Source organism: Thermobia domestica, chromosome 14 (assembly GCF_964235325.1).
Source record: "Thermobia domestica chromosome 14, izTheDome1.hap1.1, whole genome shotgun sequence".
NCBI classification, from domain to species: Eukaryota; Metazoa; Arthropoda; class Insecta; order Zygentoma; family Lepismatidae; genus Thermobia; species Thermobia domestica.
The window spans coordinates 194,982,007-195,005,205 of record NC_137467.1 but is presented as its reverse complement, the minus strand read 5'-3'; positions in this window follow the sequence as shown (position 1 = coordinate 195,005,205).

The following is a 23,199-nucleotide window of genomic DNA, read 5'->3' as shown; positions in this document are numbered from 1 at the left end:
TGGCGGCCATCTTGGGTTTCTGGAGAGAAATTAGAGTGGCTCCATATTAATTTTGGACCTACATATTGATATGAACTTACATGCAAAAGGATTCGTTTGTTTCATTGAATGCAGTATATTGTCAGTTTGCCGCGGTACTATCAGAGAAACCTCGTATTAAATGATAATGTCTCCTCATTGACTGGAAGCTGCAGTTTGCATTCTAACCATATGCAAAGGTTTTGATATCATTTGCGTGATCTCCGTACATTCATTGGCTGCGTTATAATGAGTGGTTTCCTACCAGACGTAAATGGAACATTTCAATCACTCATACCAAATACAATATGCAGTCAGCATATAATTTGCCTTTCTTATATATTATATTGTTTCATTTAAAGTTGTTGTTGAGGTCGAGTCTTTTGCCCTCTGTACACCATAGATTAAAACTAAACTTAATTAAAAGCCCTAAACAAATGTATTTGTTTTTGAGTTTCCTTGTCATCCACAATGCGCTTAAACAAATGTTATTACTCAAATATGAAACTATTGTGCTGCCAAAATGTCTTGAGCAGTGGCAAAAATGCGAACTAAAGCTTACACCCCGACACAACCATGAGTTGAGCCAATAAGGGTTCAGCAGCTGCTAAGCGAGAGAGCCTTAGCGCAAGAGAGTGGAATTCCTTCAGCCGATAGCAGCGCCTGAAACGGAAGACTAGGTGTCAAGTCAATGTGGTATATTTTATAACTGTGGTTATGGCCTTTGCATTGTTTTGAAATGTTTAAATTGAAACAATACAGTATCTAAGTTGCAATTAAATCATAACAACAAGTTTCAATCGGGAAATTCCCTGTATGCTAGCGACATCTGTTTGCACGTAGTGTAGGTCTTCTTGTTCATCTCAGGACAGCCAGAATTGTACGTAACCAAACAGACAACTTGGAAATCACTGGAAGTAAAGCTCAAAAAAAAAAAAAAAAAAAAAATGCTACCAAAGCTGCAAGAAAGTGTGCTCCTGCTACCGGTGGAGTTAAAAAGTCCCATCGGTACAGGCCTGGTACTGTTGCTCTGCGAGAAATTCGTCGTTACCAGAAGAGCACAGAATTTCTTATCCGACAGCTGCACTTCCAACGACTCATTCGTGAAATTGCACAAAATTTCAATACAGATCTTCTGTTCCAAAGCTTGGCTGTCGTTGCTTTACAGGAGGCAAGTGAAGCTTACCTTGTAGGGGTTTTCGAAGACACCAAAATGTGGGCTATTCACACAAAGAGGATCACAATCATACCTAAGAACATCCAGCTTGCACGCCTTATCCGTGGAGAATGTGCCTAAGTTTGAAATTCTGGTATTTCTACCATAGGTTGGTGGAAAACACGGAAATAATAAAGCTTTTCTCTCCCTTGGGAGAGCTTTTTAATACTTTGATAAGGTCTATTTTTCGTAACTGCATCTAGATATTCTATCCTTGGTCTCCCTCTTCCTGGTTTTCCTTCTGCCTTTCCCTCTATGAATTCAGTGGTCCAACCGGAGTCCCGAATAAGATAACCAAGCATGCTGTTTCTTCTTTTTCCTATTATCTTCATGATCTGTCGTCCTTCTTCATTCCTTTTTCTTTCGATCCATGATATGTCCAGCATTCTAGCGATATCTATTAACGTTACGCATAGACAGACGTTTCTCTTTAACTTAATTCTTACTAGTAACAGAAGTTTTGATGTTCCTAGCTAACTGCTTTAATAAAATAATAATAATAATAATTATTATTATTATTATTACTATTTTATTTGATAATATTATTATTACTTGATTAAAAATGTTTGGTATTAATTTGACAAGGAATTATTAATCCGATATTATTTTACTTTATTTTATCATTATGTTTTATTGTTTTAGTATGTAGCTTACATTGTATGCAATATGCGTTAATCTTGTCTGATAAAATGCTGTATTTTAGCCGGTAGGCTGTTGATGACACAGAAATAAATATTATTATTATTATTATGTTTTAATATATTTTATCTTTTTTAATTTCATTAGATATCTCTTGTGGTTTCATAAATACAAACACACACTGATATTACTCAAATAGAAGTGACTCTATTCATAAAACAGCGAAATATGTTCTCTAGAGAAGTACAGAAAGAGATGTTATTTTCTTCTGAATGTTTGTTATGCAGAATATAAACATCGCCGACAGTTCATTAACGTGTCACAGAATGGTGTCTCAATAGGGTTCTAAACGAAGTCATTATGACTTAATTACGGTAATAATTGCCAACACAAAATTAGATCGTGGTGTCTCTCATATTATGATCCTACCCATACACACACACACACACACACACACACACACACACACACACACACAAACGCATAATCACATATTCACTTTTGTCTTGTTTCCGATAGAGGGAAATGCGTTTTTTTTTTCTATATGTAATGCCTGCAGAAGAATTGTAGGATTTTAAATTATGTATAATATGAATGAGAAAATGCAATTTTAAATTTTATTTGTTTTATGTCCTTAGTGGTACATATTAAAATTGTCTGGCTGGCATTTGATAAATTAGAAACTGTTAACACTCAGCGAGCAAAAGAGGATAACATGATCATAATTATTTCAAATAACAATTGTCGTAAATGAATTTACATTGAGTCAATATTTGCCGCCAGCGTCACAAACTGTCGTATCTCAGTTTTCTAAACTTTTCAGGAGAATGTTTCTGAGGTTTTCACACAACTTTGAACAGCCATAACTCAATATCTATTTTACCGAAAGAGTTGAAAATTTACCAAGTTATAACTTAAGTCATACGAAATCAGTGCAGAAAGTTTTATGGAACCTGCCTGTAAAACCTTGTGGAAAATTTGACGGGAAAAAGATACGACAGTTTGTGACGATGGTAATCCTCTCTTGTATGAAAGATAACGACGCATATTTTTTATACTGAGAACTACATTAATAGATGAACAATCGGAGTATGTTGCACTTTTATTGATAAACTTCGTGTTTATTACTCAAAATAATTTAACAAACGTTTCCTGAGATTCTTGAGGGTAAAACGAAATTCCTGAGAACATAAGAAACACAACATTAAAAGCGTACTAACTATAAGTTCACCAAAACAAGTTTCGGTGAAAACCGAACCCGTTTTGAAGAAAACCGAAACCTGTTTCGGTAAAAAACGAACCGGTTTTTGGAGGAAACCGAAACCGGTTCCGGTGAAAAACTGAACCTGTTTTTGGAAGAAACCAAAACGTCGGTTTTTCGGGTTTCGGTTTTTTAGGTAAACCGGTTTTGCCCATCCCTAATTTCTACTAGTTTAATTCATTTGTAAATGTCGAACTAAGCATGGTATAATATGACTTGTCTTATCAGCAATTAGTTAGTAATCATGAATATTTGACGCAATAGACGTGATGTCGCAGAAATTAATATTTCTATAACTAAATTCAACTGTAAATTCAAATGAAGTAATCAACAAAATTGTCGTCAAAAGGGAGTGATGCCAAATATTTCTATCTAAAGTATATTGGATGTGGATAGCAATAGTTAAAGTTACCGTTAACCATAAAGATATGAACGATGTGGCTCCATGAACCAATCGGACCGAGATAATCGCTCTAGCTATTAACTGCGGAAGATATAGTTTAAAATTCGAAAAATTAATTCCGAAATCGCCCAAGAGTCCCGACTTGGCCCCATCAGACTTCTTTCTGTTTCCGAATGTTTATTTAAAAAAATCCCTGAAAAGACCTCGTTGACAATATGAAAACTAGTTCAACGAATCCTTAAAAGAACTTTTCCGTTGAGAACTTACAGTGAGTATACAATAATTGATAGAAAGCTCGCTGATAAAAGTATATTGACGCAGGACAATGGCGTATTTACGATTTTGTTTCGGGAGGGGCTTTGCTAACCTTCGGGGGGGGGGGCTTTGCCTGGAAATGTGAAAATTCTGCAAGATATTTCATTTACCTTACTATGCTAAGTAAGATTTCGATGGGGGCTTAAGCCCGGAAGCCATCCCCCTAAGTACGCCACTGACGCAGGAGGATCATACTTTGAAGATTTTTTTAAGTAATTGTACGAATATGATCAATCAATACCGGAAAAGAAAACATTTTTAAGCATTAATTCTGGGACCAACTCTATAAACCTAGACCATTAATAATTACATAATTTGTTTTATTGATATTTTTCAAAAGTATCATTATTATCGTCACAAACACACAAAAAGATATTTTTAGTTATGGTATATTCCACCATAACAAATATACCATTATGGTATATTCCGTAAGATAGGAACCAGGGCCTAGAGTTGAACGGTATTCACCAGGTTATGGCATATACTGATGATATAAATTTACTAGGGGATGATAGGAGAACAATAGAAAGAAATTCAGAGATCTTATTAAACGCTTGCAGGGACATGGGTTTAGAAATAAATGCAGAGAAAACTAAATACATGGAAGTGCGTCGGGACCGTAATACAGCAAATTATGGACGCCTTAAAATATCAAATAATACTTTTGATAAAGTGGATAGTTTGAAATATCTAGGATCAATATTAACAGAGGAAAATCATATCCACGAAGAAATTAAATGTTGACTAAAAGCAGGGAATTCGTGTTACTATTCGGTTCAAAATCTCTTGTCGTCGCGAATTCTGTCGAGGAATTTGAAGCTTAAAATATACAAAACGATAATCATGCCTGTTGTTCTGTATGGTTGCGAAACATAGTCGCTTACTTTGAGGGAAGAACGTAGACTGAAAGTATTTGAGAACAAGATCCTGAGACGAATATTCGGACCCAAGAGGAACGGGAATGGGGAATGGCGGAAACTTCATAACGAGGAATTACATAATTTATACGGTTTACCCAACATTGTTAGGGTCGTCAAATCTAGGAGGCTTAGGTGGGCGGGTCATGTAGCTAGAATGGAAGAAAGTAGAAACGCTTTAAAAGTCTTGACTGGAAGACCAATCGGAAAGCGACCATTAGGAAGACCTAGGCGCAGATGGGAGGACAATATTAAGATGGATCTCGCAGAGATTGGAATACAAAGTAGAAACTGGATGCAGTTAGCTAAGGATAGAAGTCAGTGGAGAGCTTTTGTGAACGCGGCATTGAACCTCCGGGTTCCATAGGCCATAGAGTTAGTTAGTTAGTTATATTCCACTCCGAAAAATGTTCAGTATCGTATATACTCGTACGTGAACCCAGAAATGTTTGTTGCGAGGGGCCCAAACTTTCATAGGAGGGAAATGTGAAAATAAATGAAATCTTTGTTTTACGTCCCACGGTTATGCCGGTTAGGCTAGGGAGACGGTGATTATGAGAAACGAATGAAATGGTGGAATGAAGAAAGTGGGAGGAAACGGGAGAACCCCGAGAAAACCCACGCACACGGTGTTTGTCCACCACATCGTAGGAGGGGAATTTAATACTACAAGCCACTACGGTCTATTCAGTATCGAAGGGATATTATTCTGCACCCAAAAAGACGATAAGTAATCGTAAAATACTTTCACCTAAATTTTCAGAAAAAAAGAGATAGAACTAGATTGTTTTTATAAGAGAAAGATTATGGATGGAGCGTAAGATCAAATTTTAATCACTTCGAAATTAAAATGCCGCTAATTTTACAGTAATTCTGTGATGTCTTCCAATAGATAAAAAGATAATCGAAAAGTGAGTCAAGACCTCCCTAAACGATGTTATTTTGCATGAGGTACCGTTATCACGAGTCACCTAGTAGCTTTCCGTTTGCAGTTATTTAGAAACGCGAAAATAAATGCCTATTTTCTAAATGGCTGGAAATCGAAAGCAGATAAATCAGTCGTAATAATGGTATCTCACGCAAAATAATATTGTCTATAGAGATCTTGCTCCATTTTTCGAATATCTTTTATCTACTTGAAGATATCACATAATTACTGTAAAATTAGCGGTATTTTAATTTCGCTTTGATGAGGCCTCTTAAACAAGTATAGTTTTATTGAGAAAGTATACAAATGTATGTTGAGTTAGGAAGTTTCGAAGGAATCCGGACCTGGTAGACCCAAGGGCGCCGATCCTGGGGCACCGAAGTTGGCCTGGGCCCCCGAAAGGTCATGTGGGCTCCCACGTATTTTTATGAATATATATTTTTATATGTATTTTTTATTGTTATATGTATTGTTATATGTAATTTTTTATGAATGGACCCCCCAAAGTTACAGGGAAATCGGCGCTCTTGGGTAGACCCTCCCCGCGGGTGCGCCACTGGTGTCGTACTTACGAGCACAAAAAAATCATTTTAGTTCTGATAAAAATTCAAAGAATGGAAAAGAGAGGAAAGTTGACAACCATACATGGAAAAGATAAAACTATTATTATTATTATTATTATTATTATTATTATTATTATTATTATTATTATTATTATTATTATTATTATTATTATTCAACCTACTGCTCCTGGGAAGATCAGTCATCATCCCCTCAGCTGCCATTGCGATAGCTGCAAACTTGTATTTTAATTAATTTATTTATTTTATTTTGTAAGCAACTTACCGTATACCCATTGTTCAAGAGACAAAAGATTGACTTCCTGGATTTTTATCAGTTCCGGTGAACAAACATAAATATGTAAATTAAAAAAAAAAAAATCCTCTAGTTAATGCGTAGAAAATTCCTGTGTAATCCTGCTCAAATTGGTACAGTTGAGAACTCTAGTATAAATGGTTCATTGACATACCTGACCGTCTCACAAACTTTTCTTCTTTGTCTGTGGCCCAGTGGTTCAAAGGAAAAATTAGCTGCACTTTGTATACGATAGCAAGAAGGTTTATTTTGTACCGGTATGTCAGGGGCTGATCTTAGTCCTGCTATACTCTAGAGGATAGATCGTGAAACGTAATTTTAGTCTACGTATTTTTATGTAGCGTTACACTATAGTCACAGTTCGAATATGTCTAAAATCTAGTTTATTATTATTATTATTATTATTATTATTATTATTATTATTATTATTATTATTATTATTATTGTTATTATTATTATTATTATTATTATTATTATTATTATTATTATTATTATTATTATTATTATTTTACCAAAATCCACTTAAATACTTCATCTTGATATTATTTTATTATAATTACGTAAAGAAGGAAACTTTACACCTTTTAAATAACATGCATGTAGATTATACAAGATAGATCCTTTGTTATGTTATATATATCAATTATTGCTATGAGAACTAACATATATCATGTAATTAATATATCGACAGCAAGGATCTTATAAAATAGAGAATCTGCCCTTACAACAAAATCTTGAAGCCATACGTCACAGTTTCGCCACCCCTACTCTGCCCACTCCGCCCAATAGAATCACAATGTTTTGAGCCAACAATCATGGCGGAAAGGAAAGTATCCAATCAGACAATGGCAGAAACGAGAGTAGCCAATCAGACGTGCAGATGCTCGGTTGTTTTTTGGCTTAATCGATTTAATAGGATGAAGATACATATGGGCAGATCCTCTATTTATAACATTCTTGATCGACAGAACATCAATCACAATATCAGAAAAGAAAATTAATTCTAGTTCTTTCTATAGTATTTTCTTCTTCTTCTAGCTAGCTTGTGCATATTTTAATAACACATATTGCCCATAAATACAAGTAAAGATATTAAAAATTACACAATATCGTTATAATCGCAGGAAATTTCTTACGATTTTTCCTAGAGTCAAAATCTCAACGTGTATGACATCAGAGCACGTTATTTCCTATGTTCTGAACGATCCTATGAGATTTCTTTTGTTTAGAGCACGCTCTATTTCGGAAAGAAAATTCGTAAGATTTCGAATTAAACAACATGAGGTGAGACAAAGTGGAAACAAATTTATTTTCTCCCTGCCAGCCGTGTGTAAGTGAAAGAGCAAAAATACTCCACAAAATGAACAGTATTGCAGGAACTGATGAGGTATGTTTTGCTAATTTATCTTCTGATTTTTATGCTTCTGTTTTAGAGGTAAGCAGTATAATAATAATATAGTGTCTGGTATCAGTAGGATGAGCAGCGTAGTTATGTGTATGGCACAAAAGGATAGTATTTCCTACAAAATGTCGTATAACATTTTTCTTCAGAGAAATTCAGAGATATTTCCTAGAACTTATCTCATAGTGTATAGCAGGGCCTTATTAACACCAAGACATCCTTCCAGAGGACTTAAAGAAAGAAAACACCTTCTGGGAAATCTATTTATGCTCTCTTTCTCGCGTTTCTTAATTGCACATATATTGATCGTGAAATTGTCATGATGAGCTCGGCCCATGACACGGAAAGACATTTTTTTTAACTTCATTTTTCTTACTTCTTAATGGAATATTTTCTAGGAATTCCTTCTAATATATATAAAGTTTCTCGGAAATATAATTACATAATTACAAATTAAATTGGAGCTTTCTGGTCACATGTAATAATTGAAAAAAAAAACTTCCAGTCCTATCTTTGCACAATTATAGCAATGTTTTAAAAAAAGCAAGAAATGTTTTGTTGTACCCAAGTCTTTTTTGCCCGCTTCAAGCTATGGGTTAAATCGAAATGAATGAAAATATCTCATTATTACGTGTACATATTTATTTATTTATTTATTTTAGTTTGTCTATTAATCAATGTGCTGTTACACAAATTTAATGCTCAAATGTAAATATGTTTACGAACCTTGTCCATGGCACCACTCCTGGTGGGCTAAGGGGGTTCTGGTAATTCAAAAGTTTGCTTGGAGCTACGAATTTGTATCAAAAACTTCATTGTTGTTTTCTTAGGTGATATATTCCCAGTGACGTCAACTTGAAATCTTATAAAATTCCATCCTGAAAGGCAGAATTTCCCATTTTATAGGGGGCGTGGTAGCTCAGTGATAGAGCGTTCGCCACCGGTACTTGGGGTCCCTAGTTCGATCCCAGGTCGCGCTGTGTGGACTTTGTGGTGGACAAACACGGTGCTCGTGGGTTTTCTCGGGGTTCTCCCGTTTCCTCCAACTGTTTCATTCCACCATTTCATTCATCTATGATGATCACCGTCTCCTTTAGCCTAACCGACATAACCGTGGGACGTAAAACTTAAAGATTTCATTTCATTTCAAAGATTTCGTTTCCATTATTCTGCTTCCTGTTCATAATGTTATTAGCTTTGATGAAATAAACATATGATAAATCACATATATGCAGCCAATTTTATAAGGAAGATTCCCTTTATACCTATTCGACATATTAATGTAAAAAATTAACACAAAATGGGATTTCCTCCACATTTTGGCAACTCTACAACGAGCCTGAATGAGGTACCACCAAATTATACAGAAATCTGTGCAATGCTCTTGTCCTAACACAACTAATACCTGATACATCATATGAAGCAAATAAAGTCTAATATCTTTTATGTACCCTTAGCATCCCTTGTGAAGTGGTTTAAGTAAGAAAGATATTAGTTTAAGTAAGATAAATCTTCACAATGTACTACCATAAAAGTAGGCAAGTATTAATGGCTACGGCCCTTTTTCTATTTTCAAATAATGAAATTGAAGTAATCGTTTTTGCTAAATTTTCAGTTAAATAGTGACAATAGCTACAAATCACAATATTGACAATATGCTAGCACAAATATTAGCGTGAGGTAGACAAGCAGAGGCGATATCTGCTGGCGAGATTCTTTATTACTAGAAAAAATTTATGACACACAATAGAAGTTAATTTTAGACTATATAAATAGCATGTGCCTTTATTCCTACATGTTAATGAACTGAATCTGTTTCCTTGTCCGTTTGATGCAATGCAAAGATTTAAATGTGTTTTCCACTTTTCGAGGCACTCCTGAAACTTCTACAAGTTGATTCATTTTAATAACTTCGTCGTTCCCTCTCAGATTATTTCAACGTTTGCAAAATATTTCCCTTCGAACTTCCAAATTTGAGGTTCACCTCCAAATGTTCTTTCAATTCATAACACATACCCAGCCAGTTGTTATAGTTTTTGGTCAAGCATAAGTAGTGAATCAGGAATTTTACTACAGCAAATCCTTGGTGTTCTGTTGCCTCTCCATTACATAGAGTTCCTCAAGAAACACTGCGTCTAGGGTGTGTCACTCGAAGGTAGCGTCAGAAAATGTTAAAGCATAAAGTGTAAGTGTTAAATTAACAATAGCATAAGAGGAAATAAAAGTAAACATTTACTTGTCTTACTTGTATGTATAATTAATAAAATGAAAGGAAGTTGCCACTAGAACTTTCTTGTGTGAAAGTCCAAATACAACTGAACGATTAAACCAATGGTTTTTTTTTTTTTTTTTTTTTTTTTTTTTTTTACAATGAATACCCAATCTAATTGCAAGAGGTACTGGGATCGTTACTCGGTGCCTCCACCATGTAAAACGAGCTAGATTGAGTAAATCAGAGTCCGAAATTGACTCCCCATACCGGTTTTTATTATAAAAAATCTAATAATACAATAGTATTTACAGAAATACTACAATATAACTTTCTCTAATGCAAGGTAGAGAAAAGGTAGCCCAGGACCTTCAGCCTAGAGGCAAGATCCCGACAGAGCTCCAAGCAAGCTAAGCTAGGTAGAAGGGAAGTCTAGAAATCCGCAGCAAACTAGAGGCTTTCAGGTTGGTTTTCTCCTAGAGCTCCAGGCAAGCTAGAGAAGGGGAGACGAATCACAGACTGATGACTGCCTGTTGAATCCTCTTCGTTGTATAGGCCCTCTGAGGGCAATGACGCTACTGGTCCCTTGTCGTCATGTGACTTGTAAGTATGCTGGTTGTTCGTCATCTGCTTCTTGTAGTAATCCAATGTAAGGTGTAGTATTGTTGATTACAAACAGGTGCACATGTGGTTGTTGATTACAAACAGGTGCACATGTAATGTTTATAGACACAAACATGTGGTTCATTACAATATCGATATAATCTTCACTGTGACGCAAAAGCAGGGTTGTACAACCATCTTTATTCATGTTGAAGCTTTTGCTTTCTTATGGACTAAGTAATATCTTTAAAACTGTAAATGAAATTCTTAAAATATTTGAGGGAAGAACATAGACTGAAAGTATTTGAGAACAAGATCTTGGGACGAACATTCGGAGCGAAGAGACACGAGAATGGGGAATGGCGGAAACTTCATGACGAGGAACTACATAATTTAGGTCTATACGGTTTACCAAACATTGTTAGTTTCGACAAGTTTAGGAGGCTCAGGTAGGCAGGTCGTGTGTACAGAATGGAAGAATTCAAAGTTTTAACTGGAAGACCATTTGAAAAAATACCATTAGAAAGATCTAAGAGCAGATGGGAGGACAAGATTAAGGTGGATATCGCAGAAATAGAATCACAAAGTAGAAACTGGATCCAGTTGGCTAAGGATAGATTTTTTTTTTTTTTTTTGTAAAGGCGGCATTGAACCTCTGGGTTCCATAGGTCGTACAGTTAGTTTTTTAGTTAGTTAGTTATAGGTGGAAAATACCTAATTCTTTTCTTTTTAATTTAAAAAGTACCGTTATTTTTCCGAGATACTGTGTATGTAGTCAGTGGAGTAAAATGACTAGTTTCTTTTCAGATATTAAAATCCTGGGTTTGATTCCTTTTATGAAACATAAATCACCAAATATATTATAAGCTACTGGTAATGAAAACAACTAAAGAAAATAATACTCAACTGTTTAATATGGCATAGGACCTGCAGATTATCTTTATTGTCGTGAAATCATGAATAGTTTCGAGAAGAATATTGTGCCGTAACCTTTCTGAGGTTTCTCCTTTTCATAGGAATGGTGAGTTCTCGGAAAGATAATCTTATACGAAGAAGATAAATTTGTTCCGTCTCTGAAATGAGTGACCAATACGTGCCACTGGTTCCAGAAGTGAACATGGCAAATGATCATTGAAATTTGAACTTAAGTAAAGTAAGCAGCACTGAAAATGCTCCCTGTCTTCGCAGAAATTGGTTACATGGTTGGTGATCGTGCCATAAGAATCCATACCTTGCGGGCATTTAGGCTGCTCCGAAAAGGTATTTAAGGTTGCCGTAACGCTTTGGTGCCGACATTGGAGATGTCGGTAGACTGCTACACGCTAGACGAATTTCCTGTAGCTACGATATGGACTGCAGTTAATCTCCCGAATGTACTGCTCTCATTACCTTTTTTTTGGAAACATTTTACTTATTTAGTTTTTCCACCATGCACTTTCGAATAAGCAATTGCAGCAAGATGCGCCAATCCAGGAGATTCATGTGTATATATGAGTAGCTCAGGGAAACATCATAGTATGTCACATTTTCTAACAGGGAAACAAGTTCAGCATTCCCCTTCAATTCAACGCAATCAAACATCCCAAACAAGCTTCATTTGCAATCTGCAGGTACATATTCGAAATTAAACTACCTACATATTGTTCTATGGTTCAATCCCAACCCACTCCACTTAATAACTCAATTTCACAGAAAGTGGAGAGTACCATTATGTTAGTTCGAGCCGCACAGACCAAATAGTGTAAACAAACCAAAACCTGGAGAAACGTATCACTAGCACGACTTATGATAATCTGCTAAAGTTAAGACATCCTGGTTCCGTTGAGGAGTGGACTGGTACATGTGATGAATCGCGGTTACTGGGATTTAGTATTACTCTTTCTGCAATGTACGTTTCAGATCCTTTAGAGATGACAGAGGTGTTAAACTAGAGCACTAGAATCTGTTCCAGTTAAGATTTTGAAAGCGTTTCTACTTTCTTCCATCCTGGCTACATGGCCTCCCCACCTGAGCCTCCTAGACTTGATGACCCTAACAATGCTTGGTAAGCCGTATAAATTATGTAGTTCCTCGTAATGAAGTTTAAGCCATTCTCCATTCCCATTCCTGTTTTGTCCAAATATTCGTCTCAGGATTTTGTTCTCAAATACTTTCAATCCATGTTCTTCCTTCCAAGTAAGTGACCATGTTTCACAACCATACAGAACAACATGCAAAACTTCACAAAAAGAAAGTAATTCCCAAAGTAGATTATCCCTTGTAAATCTTTCCATAAGAAATGATTTATGTCCATACATTAAGTTAATTAATGAAATGTTGGTTTATAATAAAAACCAAATCTTTGAGTACTATTTCTTACAAAATTGTTTTAAAAACACCCCCAAGAGGAAACTACCCTTTGTGGATATTCTCAAGGAAATGATTTAATTAAAATTATAGGATTAATTATTTATGTATGAACTGTAAACAAAATCACATGAGTCGATTACGAGAAAGTAGTTTGAAAATAATCTTATCCCCGAGAGCACACTGAGAAAAACCCCTTCTCCGGACAGCAGTATATTGTATATACAAATATGCGGAATCCTCTTGCTTACTACAGAAATCAGTATGGAGCATACGCTATCCGTATGCTACAAACGCACTTCCCTTATATGTTACATCATGCCGTTGCAGGATGTCTGATATCTAACAGTTTTCCGTATATCACATGCATATACTTATGTTACCTTCGTCAGCTATATGTTATCTACGTCCATTTGTATGTTAGACCTGTCCCCCTATATTGTTTCATATGGAAAGTACGTACGTACGTGACTTTTCCGTTGATTTTAGAGCAACAAGTGATGTTATTGTTGATTATTAAAGTAATCAGTGACTTTACTGTCCATTGTTTAGACTAACTGGTGACTTTTCCGTTGGTTATTAGAGTAATCGATGACTTTACTGTTAATTCTTAAAGCAACCAGTAACTTTACTGTTGATTATTAAAGTAATCGGTGACTTTATTGTCGATTATTTAGAGTAACTGGTGACTTTACTGCAGATTATTTACATTAACTGGTGACTTTACTGTCAATTTTTAGAGTAGCTTGTGACTTCACTGTTGATTATTAGAATAAGCGATGACTTTACTGTCAATTATTAGAGCAACCAGTGATTTTTTGGTGATTATTAAAGTAAACGGTGAATTCACTGTCAATCATTTGGAGTAACTGATGACTTTACCATTCATTATTAAAGTAACCGATGACTTTACTGTTGATTATTGCAGTAACCAATGACTTCATTGGTGATTATTAAAGTAATCGGTGATTTCACTGTCGATCATTTAGAGTAACTGATGACTTTACCGTTCATTATTAAAGTAACCGGTGACTTTACTGTTGATTTTTACAGCAATCAATGACTCCATTGGTGATAATTAAAGTAATCGGTGACTTCACTGTCGATTATTAGAGCAACCAGTGACTTTATTGTTAATCGTTTAGAGTAACTGGTGACTTTACCGTTGATATTAGAGTAGCCAGTGACTTTACTGTTGATTATAATTAGAGTAAGTGGAGACTTTATATAAGGCTAAAAAGCGGCAGTACGATTGCGTGCAACTCGCTACTTGCGTTTTCGGACATTTATAATTTTAAGATGTTTAAAGTAAAATGTGTTTTTTAAGTGATATGTATATTTTTTGAGTGTAGTTGAAGATTTTTCATATTTTATTAAGTAGTCTTGGTTTGTTTATAAGTTTTGTAATGTTATTTTCATTTGTGTCAAAATACTAACAAATTAATAGTTTCTTCTACAAGTTGCAAGCGTGACAAGACCTGTCACACCGAATTATTAGATATCAAGCTAATTTTGGTTCTAACGGAATGTCATCATAACGCAATATAACAACAATGCTTCTTGTTAACGATGGGCGAGATTGTTTTGTATCCAAAGCCAGGCAAAAATAGACAACAATAGATAGCAAACAGGACATAGAAGAGAGGAAGACAAGTGGTTCGTGGAGGGGATTACAAAAAACCTTTGGGAGCAGGCGAAGAACTGATTGTAGAAAGAAGTCTATATAACCAACATCATCAATCATGTCTCCATATATATATATATATATATATATATATATATATATGTTATACTGTATATTGCATAGCATACGTGATTGACAGCTTATAAGCTGCCTCTGGGTGAGTGTTGTAATACATGTTGCTTTGCCATCGGTTTAGCGAGCAAATAAAATCGAAAGTAATTTTGGAGATGGATTTTTGAATTGATAGAATGTCATGTATAAAAGACCTTCACATTCATCAATAACATATGTGGTTTGTTGTTTTTGTGCTCATGTATTACATTATCGACATGCCAAGAGGAATATTATGTATGTTACTCGTACAAATCTCGGTAGATTTTTAAATATTTTTTTTATTACTGTATAAAGTTTGAAGATTACTTTCTTAATCAAAACTTTTTCTGATCGGAGCCGGTATTTTTGTTCTGTATCTTTACTGTTAATTAAATAACTGGAGACTTTATTTTTGATTATTTGAGTATTCAATGTCTTTACTATTAATTGTAAGAGTAACTGATGAGTTTATTGTTAATTGATAGAGTAACTGGTGACTTTATTGTTAATTATTAGAAAATCTGGTGACTTTACTGTTGATTATTAAAGTAACCTGTGACTCTACTCTTGATTAATAAAGTAACTGATGACTTTATTGTTGATTATTAGACTAACCGGTCATTTTATTGTTGATAATTAGAGTAACTGATTGCTTCATTGTTGATTATAGAGAACTAGTAACTTTATTGTTGATTATTAGAGAACTGGTAATTTTGTTGTTGATTTTTAAGTAACCGGTAACTTTGTTGTTGATTAATAAAGTAACTGGTGATTTTAATGTTGACTATTAGTGTAACTGGTGACTATTCAGTTTATTATTAGAATATCCGATAACGTTGTGGTGAGTATAAAAGTAAACAGTAATCCACGGCTCTTGGAGGGAAGATAGTGTGCTAAGTGGGCAGGAGGCCTTACAGCTCCAGGAAAGATAGCAGGCTTGGGTTGGATTAGGATCTCTCAGAGCTTTAGAGCAAGTTAAGAGAAAGGTTAAGTACTTATAAAGCTCTACAGCAAGCTAAGTGGGCAGGAGGCCTTAGAGCTCCAGGAAAGCTAGCAGGCTTGGGTTGGATTAGGATCTCTCAGAGCTTTAGAGCAAGTTAAGAGAAAGGTTAACTTGTTATAGAGCTCTACAGCAAGCTGAGTGGGAAGGAGGCCTTAGAGCTCCAGGAAAGCTAGCAGGCTTGGGTTGGATTAGGATCTCTCAGAGCTTTAGAGCAAGTTAAGAGAAAGGTTAACTTGTTATAGAGCTCTACAGGAAGCTAAGTGGGAAGGAGGCCTTAGAGCTCCAGGAAAGCTAGCAGGCTTGGGTTGGATTAGGATCTCTCAGAGCTTTAGAGCAAGTTAAGAGAAAGATTAAGTACTTATAAAGCTCTACAGCAAGCTAAGTGGGCAGGAGGCCTTAAAGCTCCGAGAAAGCTAGCAGGCTTGGGTTTGGTTAGGATCTCTCAGAGCTCCAGAGCAAATTAAGGGAGGCGTGTTCCTCAGGCGAGATTGATGTCACTTGTAGTGATTCTTGGAATTTTTTACTTCCTCCTGGGTAGCGATGGAGCTAATGTTCATCTTGTTCATCTTCCATCACATGACTAGTGATAACAATGATTCCTGTCGTCTGCTTTGTGTAGTAGCTTATGGAAAACGCATGAATTGTTGTTTACAAAGAAGAGCATATCTTGATGTTTGTAAATAGAACCATGTGCAAGTATTACAGTATTGTTGGTATTGAGAGAGCTCAAATTATCAGCATGTTGATATATCGTTATTTTTCATTTAAAAAAGAGTCCCTTGCAAGTCTGAATCCCAAATGAAAAAACTCCGCCATTTCATATTGAAAATCCTTTATTTCCAAGTAAATTTCCATCTCTTCCTAGTTTTCATGACGGAGTTGGTCTATGGCCCCGGACTCTTGATACACCCGGTATATACGACGAAAGATTAGATTTTAAGATTAGAAGGCCCATATTTATGAAGTTTCGTCTGTTATAGAGAAATGAGGAGTGTGTAGTAATTTTAATGCATGGAGTTGGCAACTGTGCAGTTTCAGCCACCCGTCACCTACGGCGCTAGTCCGCGTCACCCGAATTAGCGTGTGGTATCAGCCAATGAGCTCACAGTTCCCTATTACTAAACCTTCAGGAAGGAATCTAATCATTCATAATTGATTTTGTTCGTATTTGTGGACAGTTATTAATGGTTAGATTCTTCCCTGAAGGTTAAGTAACAGCGCACTGCGAGCTTATTGGCTGATGCCATACGCCAATTCGAGTGACGTGGACTATAGTTGTAAATAAACACAATTAGCGACTTGTTTGGAAAACTAATGTTTCGAAGAAGTCCGCTTAGTTATTCGATTTCTGTGGGCGAAACATGTAAACGATTGCGCGAAGCAATCAGGAGGAAACGGCCAGGACTCATCTTCCTTCACGACAATGCGCTCCCACATACAGCTTAGAAGACCGCCATGCTGTTGATGCAGTTTTGCTGGGACATCACCGACCACCTTCCTCACAGCCTGTACATCGCTTCAAGCGACTTTCACCTATTCCCGCACTTGAAGGAACACCTAGGAAACCGTCGCTTTGCTTCAGAGGAGAAGATGAAACACTTCGTGGCACCATTTCTGAACACGCAAGGACAGGATTTTCACCAGGGGAGGAATTTTCAAAGTCATCCCACGATGCGACATGTGCTTCATCTGATACGGAGAGTATGTAGAACAATAACTTAATCTATGTACTATCTGTTATCTGTATTGATTATATGAAATATTATAGATAGATCTACGTTTCACTGTTTGACTGCAGGTTTGTAACCTTACTTTCCGATCACCCCTCGCAGTCCAAAATACACAATATTTTGTAACCTTACTTTCCGATCACACCCTCGCAGTCCAAAATACACAATATTTTGTAACCTTATTTTCCGATCACCCCTCGCAGTCCAAAATACACAATATTTTGTAACCTTACTTTACGATCACCCTTCGCAGTCCAAAATACACAATATTTTGTAACCTTACTTTCCGATCACCCCTCGCAGTCCAAAATACACAATATTTTGTAACCTTACTTTCCGATCACCTCCTCGCAGTCCAAAATACACAATATTTTGTAACCTTACTTTCCGATCACCCCCTCGCAGTCCAAAATACACAATATTTTGTAACCTTACTTTCCGATCACCCCTCGCAGTCCAAAATACACAATATCTTGTAACCTTACTTTCCGATCACCCCCTCGCAGTCCAAAATACACAATATTTTGTAACCTTACTTTCCGATCACCCCCTCGCAGTCCAAAATACACAATATTTTGTAACCTTACTTTCCGATCACCCTTCGCAGTCCAAAATACACAATATTTTGTATTTGCAACTTTGTGAAACGTAAATACATATCCTGGCTTTTGTACGATTTAGAAACTGTAGAATACAATAATGTAAATAGAAATATTTGCATGAAATATAACTCCCGCTTCAATATTTAATTTACACATATTTTTTTTTAAGTTGTCTGTTTCCTTAGTGACAAGTGTTTGGAAGTAATAAATCTCCTAACGCATGAATCAAAATTAAAAATAGAACATTATGTACTTACAATAATCTACATATATTGTGCAGCATGTGTATGTAAGTCTATATATATATATTATTTTTTCCATTAAGAAAATTACATTACATATTTACTATTTATTGGATTTGGTAGAAAATACAATACATTGCGTATCATATAAAATGCAAAAGCACATAAAATAACATCAACTTAAATTATTGACAGTAATAAAGCAAATGTCCGCCTTTCTCATTCTTGATTTATGATAGTCACAGTTCCATACTTGTTACAATAATAATAATAAAAAAAGAAATTGTTTTTTTCCTGAAACTTCCGTATCATTATTATTATATTCTTACATAAATGCTTTTTCCTTACACGTTGCAAGATTTTCCCCGAGATATATTTCACATTACTGTATTTATTCAGAAAGAAGTCACAATACTTTTCTCTTCTGGATTGACGTGGTGACATTATTCACACCTAGAAATGTTCAAGTGTAGCGTATTGATTTGTTGGTAGCCTAAAGAATATTTATTTATTTATTTATTTATTTATTAACACAACAGACAGATGTCCAAGTAGAGGGGTGAAATATTACAATCCATTTTCACAACAGTTTATTTAAAGTGCTTTACAGCACATTGTACATACAGTACAACCCCTCAAATCCGAACTAACTGGGGTTGAAGCCTGTTCGGATTTCGGGGGGGGGGTCGGATTACCCGGGAAATAATATTACGTACTTATTTCGTCACTGAATTCGCGGTAAAACAACGACTGAGGTTAGACAGGGTGGCCCAGTGGTCGAAAGGGCAGTGACCTTGACTGGCGGGTGTACACTCATGTCCAAAATGATTGTCGCATATCTAGAACTGTTTTCTTGTAAGAATATAATTAGATAATGATTTTGAATAAATATTGTCTAAAAATGTTAAAACCTTAAAAAAAACTAAATTTGTGTGATTAAATCTATTTTTTTTTATTTTCCAGCTGTAGTTATTTTTTTCTCCTGAGAACGTGTTCGGATTTGCCGGGTTTTCGGGTTTCCGGGATTCGGATTTGAGGGGTTGTACTGTATATCAATTTTATCATGTTTTGACATAATTTCTTATAGACAGAACATATTCTCCATATTGGTGACTTCAACATTATATTGGTCCAACACTTTTTTGCAATACGAGAGATATGTAGCGTATTATTAACTCTACTTCTAGCCGAAGAAACATGGAGACCGCTGCACCTCAGTCATAGAGCGTTCAACTCTGATGGGGTCCTTGGTACGATCCTAGTTCGGGCGAAGTGAGCCTTTGTGATGAACAAAGAACGTGTACGTGAGTTTTCTCGTAGTTCTCCCGTTTCCTCCCACTTTCTTCACTCCACCTTTTCATTCTTTTCTCATTATTATCACCGTCTCCTTTAGCCTAGCTGGCATAACCGTGAGAAATAAAGATTTAATTTTGAGGGAACATGGAAGTATAATTTTGATATAAAGTTTGAAAATCGAATTCATTTTGAACTTTTTTTTTTAGAGGAATATCAGATCGGCAATATTCTAATGTATAAATCCGCCTTTATTCTAATGTATAAATATTAAAATTGTCTACAAGTGTATTATGGTTTTTCAAGTAAAGGATAAATTATAGTTACCTTGTATATCAAATACTTAAGAAATATAGATTGAACTCTTTCAACTTGGATGAATAATACATTTTCAAGAGTGTTCCAATATTCCTAAAGTCCTTATTACTTCTAATTATGAACCTAATAATTTAACTGCTGAATGATAATACGTTAGATTTGTTTATGTTTACTTTAAGTTTATTAACTGAACATCAGTTCCTAATTCTTGTGTAGGTCTTATTCCTTAATCCTATTTCCGAACCTATTCTTCTCCTCCAACACTTCTTGGTTTGCCACACTCGTTGGTCCCATACTTCTGCTCTACTATCTCCCGTTTATTACATTACGTTAGATGGCACAGAACCTGTCTTTGAACGCACACACATTCACATTCAATATACACAATAAAAGTGGGGAGACTAAAGCCTGGGCAATCTACATTGAAACAGGAATATTGAGTATTGCTTCTACTAGTCGAACTCTCCATTGTAAATACAAGAGAATTTACTATGTGCGGGTGATTTATGACTGATAGTCGGAAGGGGTTAAATTATGGTTACTCACAGGATGTTCACAAATTTTGCAGTTGAATGTGTACGAATCTGTTGGGTTCCATGTGGTCGTGTTTATCGTGCAGTAACATCACTCCTTCTCGTAGCGCAAATTTTGGTTTCCGACGTACGACTGCTTTCAGTCTATCCGTACTTTGGCAGTACGTATCCGCAGCAATTCTCGTAGCCCTTTCCCAGCAGTTTCACCCTATATGGTCAGGTGTAACGTAAACGTAACGTTTTACAGAGGGAAGAGTAATGAGTAAGGAAAAGAGTTGCTGTGAAAAGAGACGATAGTGTCGTCTTCGTCACATTTCACTGTGTTGTTCCTATGGGTGGATGTCCCGGGTGGAATCTATTGGAAGTTTTTCTGAGAAGTTTTACTGGCGGGGTCGCTGTTGTTGTTGCTGTGTTCGAAACATTGTTTTCGTCGGATTAGAAGTAAATGGTCAATTAAGTGATAACGTTGAAGAACTATTTTCTAAAACGCATACGCTTTTAAGCTTTTTCTACGGTTGTAATGAAACTTTTTGCTTCAATCTGGATTTTGTTATGTTATTGTCACTTAACGTAACGTTTTTGTAACATCCAGCACTAAATCTCCAGTTTTCATTTCTTACATCAAGAATCCTGCTATGATTTACGGTCGGAGGGCAAGGCAAAAGATTGCTACACGACCAATAGATGGCGAAAATGAAGATGAAATGCTGAGTGATTCTGGGTCAGATTATGAATATGTTCCAAATGAGGAATGTGACGATTCTTACAATAATTCATAGGTGCAATTGATTTATTTGATTCTTTGATGGCACTATATAGAATATATATAAGGCCGAAGAAGTACTACCATATACTTATTATTTTTCCACATCATCGATATGGTATTAGTTAGTAGTTAGTTATTATACAGACAAGATTGTAACAAATTTGGACTACCGGAGAAAAATGAACGTCAACTGTATGAGTTCCGAGGAGATGTAGCAGATGTCTTATCCAAACAGAGAAAAGGTGAAAGAAAAATATCAGAATGCCCAAGCAAGTTTGTTGACTTCGACTATCAGAGGAAAAGAAGAAGGCCATCCGTAGAGATAACGTAGGGCACTGGCCTGAAACTACAAAGAAAAGAGGCAGATGTAGGAATCCTACTTTCAATGGATGTCCCATTACTATGTGTCAGAAGTGCAACGTATTCCTGTGTTTCAACAAGCGAAAGAAACGTTTCTCTGAGTTTCATTGAAACTGATACACCAATGAAGATAACGTTCAAACATTTCCAATAGTTAGTAAAAGATCAAAATTTAGTATCTCATTCTATTGCTTGTATTTTACGTTATTTTTTCACGTATTGTAAAGTATCTAAAAATGTATTCATAGAAAACAAGCATTAATATAAAATGAAAATGATTTCCTAGTGTATTAGGGTACGAGTGTAAAATAAATATTCACAAATTTGTCTTGCTTATTATTAGAATCTTTCATATATTTAATCCTGTAAATGCCGAGCGTAACGAAAACGTGCCGTTTCAAATTTCACGCCAGTATAGTCTCATTTTACATTGAAACATACATTTTCAATTTTATGTGTCATAAGGAGTAAATGCTGTAAGTATTACATTTTTTCTTTAATGTTATAGTAATTCAGGCCATATAGGGTTAATATTAATAACATCCTGATGCTCCTAAAACACAGTAGCCAGATTTACTTGGCAGATGTTGTGGTCTTGAATTACTTGGCCGGTGATAACGACAGTTGTTTACCATGTCATGCTCTGGCGTTTTGATTCAGGTGTCCATAGGAGTTTTGATGTTTCGTCGGCCGTTATGATGCGAAGACAGAATGGATTTCCTTCTTGGGCATATCATCAACGAAATGCTCGTTTGAAGGCGTTTTTGGAGTCACTTTGATGTTTTGGCGCCCAGCGCGCACACACCTTCCTCAAGCCAAATTGGTCATGGATGATACTTCCGCCTCTGTAATATCATGCAAATTCACTCTTCTGTCTTCACAAATCATCGCATCGACATTACACACATTCCCGTCGATGATCGATGTTGCTGGCCAGCCAACTCTGTCATATGCCACAGTCCTTCTACCACTTGACAGAGCTTTGCTCCACATAGACACTTGATTTTGAGACAAACACTCCCTCCATAGACTTGCACCAATTCTCGATGAATGTCAGATGATTTCTGTCCCATGACTAGAAAAAAAAAGTGAATAATACCGCGCGTCTCGTCTTTGTAGTAATGTTCAAGTAGATGCGCCATCTTCAACTTACTCTAGGCTCCAGATGGGTTGACGTAGAAGGCTGTAATTTCCGTCAGAATTCCTTCACCTTCGTATCTGCAACATATATAATAATAATAATAATAATAATAATAATAATAATAATAATAATAATAATAATAATAATAATAATCTTTAAAGAACTGTGTTTTAGAGGAAAATTCAACTTATTGGATCAAAAGATCCAATATATTTCAATCAAAGAGTTTCTTATAGGCTTTATACTCGTATCTGGAGAACTACATATAGTGTAGCCAAACCCAAACCATCACTTAACTCAA